This window comes from Galeopterus variegatus, unplaced genomic scaffold (genome assembly GCF_000696425.1).
Source record: "Galeopterus variegatus unplaced genomic scaffold, G_variegatus-3.0.2 Scaffold7137, whole genome shotgun sequence".
Taxonomy (NCBI): Eukaryota; Metazoa; Chordata; class Mammalia; order Dermoptera; family Cynocephalidae; genus Galeopterus; species Galeopterus variegatus.
In genome coordinates this window covers 62,532-75,616 of record NW_007733248.1, presented here as the reverse complement: position 1 = coordinate 75,616, position 13,085 = coordinate 62,532, and the positions used below count along the sequence as shown (strand labels likewise).

The window sequence follows — 13,085 nt, the reverse complement described above, 5'->3', positions numbered from 1 at the left end:
TTTGTATTTGGCAAATCAATAAACATAAAATGATACAAAAAATAAAATGCCACCTAATTTAATGGTATCAAAAGAATGAATAAGAACAATATTACTAAAAAACTTGAATTAAGAATTCAAGTAGAGAAAAAGTTTAGATTCAAGAGAAATCACAAATCAGAAATGTAGTAAAATATAATTAGTTATTTATATAATGCTATAAAAGCAATATTATAAATTATTCCCCCCCCCAAAAAAAAAAGAAGAGGTAATTTGGCATTATTTCTATTTTTCACATGTGAGTTTAATGTGTTAAATTCCACTCTTTGTGTGGTTATTAATATTCAATTTTAGAATAACTATAAATTATACTGTTGGAGATAACTAGAGAGGTTTGAACAAAATTATTTTAACATAAAAGATTTAAAATTTTTAAAAATATTCTTATGTAATTGTTTCTATTTATCTTGCTATATTAAATTTTATTTGTAAATTAAATGTAAGTGAATAAGAAAAATAGAGATCATGTTTTAATGAATCTACTTTTTACTTTAAATGTTTCTAACATTCAGGTATTTTAACAATAAAAATACTGAAACTAGAATGCACATACCAAATTATCACAAATGTCATGTTGTTCTTTCACTAAATATACTAAAATTAATATTTACCACAAGATAAAAAACTATAAGAGTTACTTTGAAGTGATTTTCTAATCTACTTGGCTCACTAAAGTATATGGCAGTACACCATTCAGCTTGAGATCCTAAAACAAAATACCACAGACTGGGTAGTTTAAAGAGCAGACATTTATTTCTCATAGTTCAGGAAGCTGGGAAGTCCGAGACCAATGTGCCAGCTGATTTGGTTTCTGGTGATGGCTCTCTTCCCAGCTTACATACAGCCACCTTATTTCTGTGGCCTCACAGAAAGAGAGTTGTCTTGTTTCTCTTCCTCTTCATACAAGGGCACCAATCCCATTATGAGGACCCCACCCTCATACCTTTATCTAAACATAATTATCTCCCAAAGGCTCCATCTCCAAATACCAATACATTGGAGGACAGGGCTTGAACATAAGAATTTTAAAGTGACACAATTCAGTCTATAGCATTCTGCCACTGCCCCTTCCCAATTCCTGTCCTTCTTAAGTGCAAAATACATTCATTTCATCCCAATAGCCTCAAAAGTCTTAATTTATTTAAGTTTCAACTCTAAAGTCTAAAGTCCAAAGTCTTATTTAAATATCATCTAAATCAGATATGACTGAGATTAGAGATAGAAGCAGTTTGATCTTTTGGGGTCTTGTATTTAAGCTTTGTTAAGTGAGACGAGAGCAGTGTTTTGTCTAGGATTAACTTTAGTCCTTAAAGAGGAAGAATCCTTTTAAGTTCTAATAAATCCTGTGAATTATGAGGATTTCCAGTCTGGCTAATGGGAATAGGCACTATTCCCAACCCTGTGTGAGCTATGAATAGTTACCTCTAATTTTTTCAAGTGGCTCTTTCCCCACCATAAGTAGTTTCCTCATATACATGTGCTTATCACTAATCAACTGATTGCATAAGAAGCACCTTCTGCAGTTTTCCAGAGTTCTCACAGTGATCAATTCTCTTCCTTCTAAAATGCGCTGTGCAAACTCTAGCTGCCTAGTTTTTTGAGGTCTCCAAGCTCTATCTCCTGAGTTAAGTAGATTACTAGGCTCTCTCTGGGTTACACCTCCCTGAACCAAGACCTGTAAACTTACTTGAGGCTGAAAGATGGGGCAATGATAAGGTCCACCTTACCTGCTCTCCATCATCCCCACTTCCAGCACTCTCAGTGATAATTGTCCTTAATTGCATCATGTGCAATAACTTAAGAGCCATTGCTTTATCTATTTGTGTTTTTAGTTCTTTCTTCTAAGAGAATAAAGAAGCCCCAGAGAGCTCCTTTGCCCCTTTCACCATGTGAGGTTACAGCAAGAAGACAATTGACTGTGAACAAGGCAGTAAGCCCTTATCAGACACCAGCACCTTGATCTTAAACTTCCCAGCCTCCAGAACTGTGAGAAATAAATGTCAGTTGTTTATCTGCCAGTCTGTTTTTTGTGTGTTTTTTGTGGGGTTTTTTTTTTGTTATAGCAACTTGAGCAAACTAAGACACATCCCCCAAACAAGCCTCTGTCCCAGATTATTACCCTTTTTAGTATTTTGGGGTATTAATGATAACTATAATTTTAAAAATATATACATTTAAAATTATTTTTGTGGCTGACTTTTGACTGTTTTCCCCACTATAAACTGCATAGGGTAGTGATTGTTTAAGTCTTTCTCCCTTCCTGTCATTGTGCCTAGATTATAGCACATGGGCACTCAGGAATATTTGAATGAGTAAATGAATGAATGAGCTATTCTCCTTGACTCCATTCTTTGCTTCCATTCTGATCTCCAGTTTTCTCGCAGATTAATTTTCCAAAAGCAGACTCTAGATTATATTTTTTCTCTAAATGATATCAATAACCTCGCATTGCTTATTAAGTTTAGTGATTTTTTTTAATCTGACACTTAAGACCGCTATAATAGGTCATAGGTTTACTAGTATATTATTTCTCCTTTATACTATGACATACTGTTTTCACACTTCATGCTTTTGAAAAAGTAATTCTCTCTGTGTAAAAAAAAAAAAAAATCCTTTTCACTCTTCACCTTTGTCTGCTCTTTCTTCCAAGTACAGCAAAATCTCACTGCTCCATGAAGCTGTGTGTCCATTAACTCCATGTAGAAGTCATCTTAACTTCTAAACTCCCAAATCTCTGTTCTCACATAACTTTGTAATATATTGATTTGTAAAATGCTTAACTTTATTCTAAGCTATAAGCACTTTCCAAAGAGAGGATGGGACTGCCTTAGCCACTTTAGTGTTTTTGTCTAGAACTACACAAACATAATTTGCTGGAATAATTATCACCATCTCATATGAACCTGTAAGTACAGGCTATAGAGCTTACTCTAGAAATTATATACAATCTTTTATACTGATACCTGTAATTTTCTTTAAAATATGTCAGCAAACAATGTAATACATGGAGTGCATTTTCCAGTTTAAACTATAATCCAGGTATGGCAAGCATTCTTATTAAGAGAACACATTCTAAAAGAGGTCAGCTCTGTTCTAATCAGGAAGCCCAGTCTCAGCACCTTGCTAATTAGTTTTCTGGATGTCAGATTTTTTTTTCTTTTTGTGTAAGAAGACAAGAGTTGTCTTTTTACTAACATTATGAATTAGAAAACAAACTCTCATTTAGAAAATTCAATGTATTGAGGTTATAGGGTTTGCATCAAATACTTTAGAGTTGTGCCCAAATCTGCATGAGTTCCTTATGTATATCCAGCAAAGTGTGGCACCTAAACCCTTAGGTTTTTAGGAATAGTGCCCAAATCTTTGTCCTGTGTCCAGTCACGGGATTAAATTTCACCTTGACTGATGCTAGTAATAAGGATAACAGAATTCTGCCTCCGTAATGCCATTGTGTTTGATGTCAGAGCCTTAGTAGGTCTCAAACTTGCACAAAGCATAACATGCCAAGAATATTTTACACCTCAGGGAAGATTTGTGTTCTCCTTGCTGAAGACACATTAGTTTTAGAAAAACTTTTAAAAAACATTTTTATATTTATGCTGAGATTTTTAAAATATGTTTTCTAACTTTATTATTAATAGAAACTGGCTTACAAAGCTTTTAGATGTTTTATTAAGATAGCTTTGTCTGAAAATTTTATGATAAGGAAAGCACCAACATTTCCTTTAAAGATATTAATTGTTATTATTAAGGCAGAAAGATTCTCTGTCAGAAGTGACAAATATATAATCAAATGCTAAGAAAACTATCCAAATAAGCTTAATTTTATAGGAAAAAATACAAAGAAATTTATTTCTTGCCATCCAAAATTAAATATGACATATTTTCACTTTTAGGGCATTTTAGAAAAGTTTTTTCTGATGCCTAAACCTTATACTGGCCGCTTCAGCAATGTCGCAAAACATTCTTCTCTTATGGAGCAGAAACCCTCCCTTTTGTTAAAGGGCTCTGCATACTTGCTGATGTCCGAACTGCTGTGCACAATCTTCCCTACCCTTTATCTTCATTGAATTGCTCTTCTTTCATCTATTTCCTGAAATCACAGTTACTCTTCTACTCTACTTCTTATTTTACTTCTGTTTAACCATCTGAGTCTACAGTGATTTTCTGTTACCAGAACCCACTGTAGTTTGTTTTCCATTTATCATATATTACCTGAAATATCTAAATTTTCAATATCTTAATATATGTTTTATCTTCACCATTTAACTGCAAGCCCTTCAGATCCTTTATTATTTGCACAGTGCCTAGCAGTGTGTCTTAAGCCTAAAATCACTTAACAGGTTGATTATGATAAGTAAGTAGCTGCTGTACCTAAAAAAGAGCAATTTAAAGATTTGCTATGTCAATAACTGGTACGTCAGGTTATTGTTTACAGACGCTCCATTTTCATCAAAGATTATTTGTAGTTTAGATTTTTTATCTACATTTGCATAGCAATTATTCCTGTCTGTCATTTCAACATTTCAATTGCGCAAAACTATCAAGAAGCAGTTGAGGAAGTTATAGCACCTTTTCTCTAGAACTGATTTCTTACCAGGAAATCATATCCAGAGCAAGATTGCAATAAGGTGATAATTGATAATTTTGTCTATTCTCCAAAAAAATAATATATTGTAAACAAATGAAAATTTCAGACAGGAGCCACATCTCATAGCATATGAAATTTAAAGTTGTTTACTTTTACATACAAGCAGGCAATAAAGTAAATGGAGAAACAAACATTCTCTCATACTTTTTTAACATATCCCTAAACTGTTAGTTAATTCAAAAGTGTTATTAAATATGTATTATGTGCCAGACACTGTGTTTGGTGCCTGGGATACAGCATTGATGGGATCCCCTGACCTAGATTTATATTCCAGGTCAAGGTCAGGCAAACGACAACTGTATACTAAATACAATAATAAGGAATGATAATCATTTTGACTAATTTAAAGATAGGTCAAGCAATAGGTGGTAGAAAGTGACAGTTGCTGGGGTGCGAGACTACTTTAGAGAAGAGGATCACAGAGGGCTTCTCTGAGAAAGCAATGTCTGAGTAGGAGCATGAATTAAATGAGAGTCACACAAGGATCTGAGGGAAGAGCCTTCCAGGCACGGTAAGGGCAAGAGCAACATACTGGGAGGGTCTAAATTTAGAGATTTTCTGTGTGAAGAAAGTCAAGAAGGCAAGTGTGGTTAGAATGGACTCCTAGGAAGTTCTTCTAATTTACAAAGGGATGGGAATTACTTTCTAAATGGTACAGGAATCGAATGGGAGGCTTTGAGCAGGAGAATGACAAATACCTAGTTCTGACGCCTTTAGAGTTATGCCCCAATCTTTATACTCTTTTGCTCTCTTCTTGTATTTTAGGAGGTCTCCCTGCCCCTCTCAGTGCAGGAATGGTCAGAAGGAGAGTCAGATTGCTTGGAGCTGGCTGGACTCGGCTCACAGCCTATGGTTGATTTATACATTCTGACCAATGGTTTAAATGAATCATTATTTTATGCGAGAAACTACCTATAGCAGTGAGTTCACATGTTGTTCAAGTATATCAAGTGACTTAGCAATATCTCTCTGGAATTGGAGAATAACGTCAATTGAGATGTTGAAATAATAAATAGTGGTCTCTTTGTTAAAGAGGAGTTAGAGTCAGTTCTGTGCATTGAGTTTTAAAGCTCCCTAAGCAAGTCTGTTTTTGTACCTTACTTGTGATTTACTGCGATAATGGTCAGCCCGCATTTCTCCAGCAGGTTTTTCCTCTTCTAACATGCTGATTCTAATCGCTACCTTGGGCGATCTATAAAGCCGAGTGGGGGATATTTGACCTCTCGGGGGCGACTGTTTATGTTTTTACAACTGTGCTGCAGACAGTGAGGCTGCCAAAGACTCAAATGATTTGAAAAGTGGGTTTCTCTGGGGTTTTACTGAGCGGGACTGCTAGCAACAGGAGAGGAGGGGAATATGGTCCCAAGAAAAGTCATTCTACTACATTTCCTCCGACGGTCAACAGGCCCACTCACATGGAATCCAAACCCAGCTACAGAAAGATCTGGAAGAGGTAAAGGTGTTGCTGGAAAAGGCCACTAGGAAAAGAACACGTGATGCCCTTACAGCTGAAAAATCCATGATTGAGACAGAAATTAAGAACAAGATGCAACAGAAATCTCAGAGGAAAGCAGAACTTCTTGACAGTGAAAAGCCAGCTGCTGTGGTTGTTCCCATTACAACAGGATATACAGTGAACAACAGTAATTATGGATGGGATCAGTCAGATAAGTTTGTGAAAATCTACATTACCTTAACTGGAATTCATCAAATTCCCACTGAGAATGTGCAGGTACATTTCACAGAGAGGTCATTTGATCTTTTGGTTACGAATCTAAATGGGAAGAGTTACTCTATGATTGTGAACAATCTTTTGAAACCCGTCTCTGTGGAAGGCAGTTTTAAAAAGTTAAGATTGATACAATTATTATCTTATGTAGAAAAAAAGCAGAAAACACATGGTTGGACTACCTGACTCAGGTTGAAAAAGAGTGTAAAGAGAAAGGAAATCCCTCCTACGACACTGAAACAGATCCTAGTGAGGCACTGATGAATGTTCTAAAGAAAATTTATGAAGATGGAGATGATGAGATGAAGCGAACCATTAACTAAGCCTGGGTGGAATCAAGAGAGAAGCAAGCCAAAGGAGACACAGAATTTTGAGATTTTAAAGTCATTTTAGTAACTGTGATGTGGAAATACTGGTGTTTCCAATAAGGGAATGTTGGTGAGCTGCACCTATAAATCTGACAGATAACTGCTTACATGCCTTCTTCTAAATAAAGGCAGTGAATCTGCCATTTCCTACTGGAGGATTTATTTAAATAAAATATGCTTATTAAATACTTCCTCCAAACATGGTTTCATTAGCACCCTGCTCATTTTGTTCAAGAAAGGGTTATACTGCATTTTGATGTGAAATGTAAAAAGGAAGTCTTACCTAATGAAAATGCTACGTTGTATGTATTTTGTTTAGCTAAGAGAAAACAGAAGTATTTGTTTGCCTTTAAGTTACTGACCCCAGTTCCCACCAATGTAAGAATAAGAAAGAGTAAAACTTGAGTTTTGCATAAAATGCAAACTTGTACCTGTGCTTGAAGGTTGCTAGTGGAGTGGTTGATCCCTTATTGCCAGCTTAAGCAGTGCATATACCATGCATTACCACACACTAATAATCCAATCATAAGTGTTCATACCTAGATTTAAATATATTTGTTTATGAATGTGGAATTGAAACTAAATCTAAACTTAAAAGAATAGACAAGCACCTTTGTATAGTACCATGTAGTAAGTTTTGCCATGGATCAGATGGTTTACAAAAGTAATAACCATAAAGCAAAAATAGTTAATTTGAAAACCTATTTGAAATCTATTCTTGTGTTCAATAAAGTTAATTTTTTATTCAAAAAAATAAAAATAAAGCTCCCTAAACAATTGGGGCAAATATCCATGATGATAAGGAATAAAGTCAAATGGAACAGGCAGAAATGTCTCTTCCTCTCCTCTAACAAACAGGATACTTCTTGAGCTAATTATGGATGCGCCAAGTCCCCAGGCATTAGCAATGTTTCTCTATCCTGGATAGAGTTGATATAAACTTATGTAAATTTATAGCCACCTGATATAAAGTTATTCAATTTGTAATATTTTGTTAATTGTAATATGGTATATAATATAAACATTTTTTATGGAGTCTAATATTTCTGTTCTGTATTGCTTTATTGATAGCCACTTTATCTTGGTTATATTTTAATATACCATTTCTATTTCTCTGACAGGTACTTTTTCAGAGTTCACTGTGTGTACAGTTAAGAAAGATTAAAGATTCTCTTTTCTATTACACCTATTTTGGGATGGTTTGTTTTATGACTACCATGAAATGATGTTGTGACTGAAGTGATTTGGGGGAAGCTAATGTTTCAGGATGCTGAAAGGTGAGGCCTTATTTTAGGGGCAATTTTATGACCCAGAGGGCTAAGATGCTGAAATGGTGGAAATAAATATTGTATGAAATGACATCGTACATTTGGATTCACTCAGTGTTTTAAAAATCTGCCATCATAGTTTGCTCTATGTTAAAAACACACACAGACCCAGACATTTTGCTGAGGCTGGTCCTCAATCACTAGTGTTTCTAAGTCCACCAACCTGAGAACAACTCCATGCTCTGGATACTCCTGCATCTATGAAAACTCACCAGTGGTTTGCCCTGTTCCTCAGGACTTTATTCTCTGAACAGGGCAGAAAATCTAGTCCTCCTAATATGTTGACTGTCTCTGCAGCTAAAATGCACTTTAATTTCTTAATGCATTGAAACAAGTTTAGATGGGTCAGATAGGCAGACTGGGTAAGTGAGAATTATTATTCTTATTTTTTATTATTTTAAAATAGATGTACAAATAAGCATGAAAATAAATTCTTCATTTCCTTCTATGTTTTCCTTCCTACATCTACTATGATGCCATGAGCACTGCCAAAGACAATAAGAAGAAAAATACTGTCTGGAAGTAGCAGTTTCTGTAGATCTGTTCTTGAGAATAATTTGTAAGTGGGAAATGGTGGGAACAGGAAGAATAGTAAGGTAGCAATTACAGTAAGGGAATGAAGGTGTTTTAAGTCTAGGTGATAATAGTGGATATGTTCAGAGAGGTGGTCAGATTCTGGATATATTTTGAAGCCAGGGCCAGCAGGATTTTCTCTCTCATTAGATAGATGTGACATGATAGAAAGAAAAAGGTGAAGGATAAATCCAAGGATTTTGCTGTTAGCAAAAGGAAGGATGGAGACACCATCAACTGAGAGTGTGAAGGTTCCAGACAGGTTAAGTTGAGATATTTAGTCGACTTTCAAGTGGAAATGTTGAGAAGACAGTTGTATATATCGATCCGCAGCTCATCAAAAAGATCTCTAGTAAAGTTAGGTATTTTTTAAGAGTTATCATATAGATGGCATTTAAAAACTGGGTGTGAGAATAGAATAAATATGTTTAAGTAAAAGAGAGAACTTAATATATGAGTTTTGAAACACTCTAATGGTAAAAGATCCATTAGATTCAAAATAAGACATATTAGAACTGAATAACTCTGTATCAGTCATTTTAGGACACTGAATGGGTAACCAATGGGACTCTAAATGGGGCTTTTTAAAAAAACAATATCTTTTTTTAACTGGCTACAAAATAAATTTTCTCCTCTGGAAAGCAAGAACTATGCAGTCCTAAAAATCACCTTTGTGATTTAAGTTTTCAAAATATTGACTTTTATAGTAGAGAAATTAACTTTATATTTTTAGAAAATAACATATTCTTGAAAGAATACCTGGAGACAGAGAAACTATCTCATTTCTAAAATTCCAATGTTAATTAATAAAATCTTGAAATAGTATTTAAAGTTGGATATATACTTCATATTTTTAATTATATTATTATCAATTATTTTCAGGTGTTTATTTATTTATTTATTTATTTTTGGACACTTCGAGCATCAAGTTTCAGGAAAAGGACACAGGTTCATTTTAGGAAATAAACTGTAGCTGTAAGATTTTATTTTCTGTTATTTTGTACCTTGTTAGAAAAATGTTAATCGTATCGTGAAATAATTTGTTTTGGATGCTTTTGACTTGGATCCTGTTTTAGCATTTACTAAAATTTGACAGAAATGTCCATTTGAAAATCAGAGTTTGCTCTTAATCAAGGATTATTGTGGAAATTAAGGTACCCAGTTATTTGTGTCTGAGCATGTGCTTCTGTGTATGGATAGATGCATGTGTCACATGTGTTCTTGTGTCTGTATATGTGGTGTTGTATGTGCTTGTCCATGAGCACATTATTAGTGTTTATTGTTTTTTATATTAATCTTCATAAAGTAGATATAAATATGTGTAAATTATGCAAAAATTAGTATATACTCATCATCTGTTATAAGACGTGTCAAGGGAGGCAACAATTATACAAAAAAGGCACAACTCTTATCTCCTAAACTGCCAGTTTGCCTCTTGCAAAGTTTCAAAATGCAATCACTTGTTTCTTTAAATTTGGAAACAAAGTTCCCTCATTATGGACTCTGACTTTAAGGAGCTAACAGTTTAGTAAGGTAAAAACATGCCAAATGTCACTATGATATTGTGTAAAAAGTGAAGCAGTAGAAATGAATCAGCTGTCGCACAGCTAACAGGAATGATTAACTCGACAACGTGTGACGAGGAATGTTTCCATATGGTAGTGGCAATTGCTGTACTTCTAGAAGGATGTCTAGGACAGTTAAACGTCTGCCATCTCATCCCCTTTTTTGTAAGCTAACTGCTGGTCACTCACCAGGTCACAGCTCCTGTCATTTTCTCAGGGACGCCTTCCTTGACTCCTCCAGCTGATTCATATTCCTTTGCTATATGTTCACCTCTTACCAATTGTATTGCTTTCCTTAATCTGCAGTAATACGTTCACTAGTGAACCTCCCTCTCCATTGGAATGAGTGCATGGAATGTTAGTTTGTTCACACTTGTATCCCCAGAACCTAACAGAGTGCAATGCCTGACCTGACCAATAGAAGGAGCTCATTAATTACTGACTGAATGAAGAATTCAGAAATTTTTTAAAAGAATTGAACTTTCAGGTGCCTTAGTGAAATAACATGTATATAAATCTATCATATCCTTAAATAACTAATTGGCTTTTTCAGGTCCCTTTGTATTGATTTTACTCAACTAAAGTGATAGGTTGCATTATAGAACTATCAGACATGGTATTTAATAAATGTACTTATTCTTTTGGCTCTTCAGTAATTTTAAACATTGTCTTCAGTAATTTATGCATTTTTGTCCTTATTGGTCTGCAAAGTTTTCTTATTATTTAAGTCGATTCAATTTCAGCTTTTTCATGTCTCCATCAGAAATATTATATTCTGAATACTTTTCTTGGTCATGTTTTTAACCTTAGCTTTCTTCTACCCCCAAACATACTGCAATGGACTGACTTGTCACAAATTATTTCTTGTAAATTCTATTTACAAAATTGACAGCAATTATAATATAAGATTCTCTCTATATTTAAATTGATATTTAATTTTTAATCACCGTTCAATGTGTTGAAAGGTTGACATCAGAAAAATAAAATATGTTTTACCTCTGGAATGCTCTAACCAAAGGAAATAGATCTAATTGAATGTACTGTTTTTTTTGTTTTTGGGTTTTTTTTTCCACTAAAAAGTTATCATTTAGGGCTTATTATTAGCTAGAACTAGTTATAACTAGTAAGACTAATTACTCGCACAAGACAGAAAAGAGAGAACCTAATCTTTCATAGCATTACAGAAGTTCTCCATTTGGCAATTTTTTCTGTTGATTTAATTTTTTATCACAGATAAAAGGTATAGTTTGATATCAAAAGGAAAACATTCTACACTGTTTTGTGAGAGCCAAATTGGAGAAAATAATATTAAAACCCTAGGGAGTTCCAGTCATGAAATTAAGATATATACATATTTATGGAAAAGTGCATCACACACCTTATAGAAAACAAAGATGGGAAAATCTATGCATGAGCAAAAGTTAACTCTACATTGTTACTGAAAGAAATTTTTAAAGAAAAAAGCCTTTGATGTCTCCAAATTAACGTTCCTGCCTTCCTCTCTAAAACTTCTACTGTTAAAATAATAAACTCTTTCTTTGAGCTAAAGCCCCGTGAGCATATCTCATACCTCAATGGTTCATATTAATAAATTGACATAGACTATATATTGGTTAAACAATGGACCAAAATCAGGGTTATGAGGCAAGAAAATATGCTCTCTCTCTCTCTCAATTTATTGCAACATAATTGATTGTACATATCTGTAGGATACAGCATTTAATACCAATACCTGTGTGCAATATGTGATACTCCAATCCAGATACTTAGTACATTCAACATTATGCAATGTTATCCTTTTTTGTGTCCCTTACCAATTTCTTGCTACCCACCCCTGCTTTCCCACCTCTGGTGGCTTCAGTTCTGTTCTCTCCTTTTGAAAGTTCAGCAAATTATTGTGGTTCTTTCTTTCTTTCTTTCCTTCCTTCCTTCCTTCCTTCCTTCCTTCTTTCCTCCCTCCCTCCCTCCCTTCTTCCCTTTCTCCCTTCTTCCCTTCCTCCCTTTCTCTCTTTCTTTTGCTCCCACTTATGAGTGAGGACATGCAATATTTCTCTTTCTGTGCCTGGCTTTTTCCACTTAACATAATTTTCTCTAAGTTCATCCATGATACTGAGACAGACAGAATTTTATAATTTTTATGGCAGAATAGTATTCCATTGTGTATATACACTACATTTTCCTTATGCACTCATCCATTGATAGACATTTAGGTAAGTTCCTACTTTTGGCTATTATATATAGAGCCGTGACAAACATGGGAGTGCAGGTATCCCTTCGACATTAAGATTTCTATTCCTTTGGGTATGTACCCAGCAGTGGGATTGTTGTTTCATATGGCAGTTTTATATGTACCTGTTTGAGGAAACCACATACTGTTTTCCATAATGGCTGCGCTAATGTATATTCCCATCAGCAGTGTAGGAGGGTTACCCTTTCTCTGCATCCTTGTCAGCATTTTTTATTTTCTTTTTGATAGTAGCCAGTCTAACTGGAATAAGATGATATCTCAATGTGGTTTTGATTTGCATTTCCCTGAGGTGAGGCTTAGTGATGTTAAGCATTTTTTCATGTACCTGCTGACCATTTGAACATCTTCTTATGAGAATTGCCTATTAAGCTCCTTTGTCCATTTTTTAATGGGGTTACTAGTTTTTTTTTTTACTGTTAACTTGTTAGAGTTCCATTAATTTGGCATATTAATTCCTTGTTGGATGCATAATTTTCAAATATTTTCTCCCACTCTCTAGGTTGCTTTTTTGCTCTATTAATTGTTTCTCCTGCTGAGCAGAAGCTTTATAGTATGACGTGATCCCATTTATTTATTTATTTATT

General features: G+C 34.5%; 1 pseudogene; it reads left to right on the top strand.

Moving 5' to 3' along the window:
* The first annotated feature begins 6,209 nt into the window (after window positions 1-6,209).
* On the top strand, window positions 6,210-6,793 carry LOC103607114 (annotated as a pseudogene).
* The last annotated feature ends 6,292 nt before the right edge of the window (window positions 6,794-13,085 follow it).